This window comes from Sinocyclocheilus rhinocerous, unplaced genomic scaffold (genome assembly GCF_001515625.1).
Source record: "Sinocyclocheilus rhinocerous isolate Xijiao unplaced genomic scaffold, SAMN03320098_v1.1 scaffold898, whole genome shotgun sequence".
Lineage (NCBI taxonomy): Eukaryota > Metazoa > Chordata > Actinopteri > Cypriniformes > Cyprinidae > Sinocyclocheilus > Sinocyclocheilus rhinocerous.
The window spans coordinates 1,286-3,609 of NW_015652144.1; positions in this window are offsets into that span (position 1 = coordinate 1,286).

A 2,324-nucleotide genomic window follows, 5' to 3' on the forward strand; every position below is an offset into this window, starting at 1 on the left:
AATTAAAAAAAAAAAAAAAAACTAAAGTACATGAGCTTTTTTTTTTAACTCATGGTTTAGTTTTGCTTTTTATCTGTGTTGAGTAAATTTAAAATATATGATAAATGCGATTAAAATGAGTTTACAACAAAGTGTACTTTTCTAAACGTTATAAAGGCTTTTTTCGCGTCGTCTTTGGCGATGGAGATTCATAGACGAAGTATACTTTATTTTACTATTAGAAGTATTTTACTATTAGTATAATTGCAAAGTCAGGAATTTCAGAATCATTTACCTGTAGCATCGCTGTGTAGTCCTGAGCGTTTGTCCTGAAATGACGATACTTCACTTCACTTTTCATTTCAAGTGAGACCCGCCTTGAGTGAGCAACATCTTTCTGGGCATATCACCTCATGAACCGTAGTCTATATTGAAACTGAATGCGTTCACGCACACAAGCAAAACAAACCACATTTCACAACAGGCTACAGTACTTCATACTGACAAAATATTTTCACATTTAAATTAATCTGAGTCGGAGACGCCTAACACAAATGCTTAATTTCATCTAATTTACCAAAATGATGACACCATTATATATGAAAGAAAAATGTAAAAATAGATGTCATTCGAAGAAAACCTATAACCAGCAACAATGTCCATAGAGGTTCATTTTAAAAACAAATCTTTTTTTAACACAGATTCAAAATATTTCCTTTTAGTTTTTGACCGTGTTGACACTGATTAAAAAATGATAAAACATGTGTAATTGAATATTGACCTTAATAAATACATACTTTTTCCACTACTGTAGCCGGTTTTGTTCCATGTTGCCCTAGAATCAGTAAGAAGTTATATATGAACTTAGACAAAAAAAGATTTTTAATATGCTTTCTTTATTCACCATTTCTTTTATCACAAAAGAAAGTCTCTGAAATGCAGACTAGTGTGTGTTTGGTATAGAAACTGTACACAGAAGCAAGGCACTATACTGTACATTTAAATTAATATCTTTTCTTACTCTCGTCCATTATTCAATGCTGTCCGAATACAAACAAACATGATGTCCCTCACACCTCAAGAAAGAGAGACCGGCACAACACAACCAACAGCCATTCACACGAGAATACCACACAAAAAAAATTTACAGACGCAGCATGTAAACTCCTCTTGGCTCAAAAAAGAATATTCTAAGACATATGACAACATTTAGAGCGATCACACAGGATTTTCTGCTGCTTCATTGTTTGCTACAAAGTTTACACAATTTCCAATTATTCAGCAGACTTATCAAACAAACACACATCAACAAAAACCCATCGCAGATCGTACCGAATGGGAAGATGAGTGTATTGATTTCATGTACTAAACATACTTGTTTTAGATGTTACATGAACAAACGGCACTGCTCACAGACCGCAAATCGTCGTACATGAATGTGGTGAGGAGACACACACAGACTCACAGACATCACCTCCACAGACTTCAGAAATACATCAAAAGCGGGCGCCACAGCAGGTGAATCTGTAGATCCTAAAGTGACCTTTGACCTGACCATTTACACTGTTCTCAGTGCACAACCACCTCCCTTAACCAAAACAGGTCTAAATGCTGAGGTGAGCACAGAACCGGTGGCCATTAAGGAAATGGACAGTGATAATTCTGTCACCGTGACGACTTTAGTCAGGTTTCTAAAAGAGTCCTTTGGCTTTTTTTAGGTTCACTTGCTTCCATCCAGGCAGAGCGTCAAACTCTTCTCTCTTCATGTCTAACACTCGCTGAGAACACAGAAAATATTGTAACGAGTGAAAAGAGAAACACACAGGCACATAAATACACACACTAAGGTTCAAAATGTTGGGGTTGGTAAGATTAAAAAAAAAAAAGTTTGTTGTGCTCACCAAGGGTGCATTCGTTTGATCAAAAACACAAAAATCAGTAATATTGTGAGATATTATTACAATCGAAAATATCTGTTTTCTGTTAAATAAATATATTAAAATGTAATTTATTCCTGTGATACAAAGCTGAATTTTTAGCATCATTACTCCAGTCTTCAGTGATGAATAGAAAAAGGTCAAAAGAACAGCATTTATTTGAAACAGACATTTTGTAAATGTCTTTGCTTTGCCACTTCTGGTCAATTTAATGGATCCTTGCTGAATAAAAGCATTAATTTAAAAAAATAAATAAATAAACCTTACTGAACCCAATCTTTTGAATGGCAGTGTACTGTATATTCGCACAAACAATCTTAAATTTGCAGAAAAGTAAGGAGAAAATGGTTACAGTTACACTGTGTCTTAGCTAGGCACATTGTGTTTAAACCACAGTCAAATAGCAAA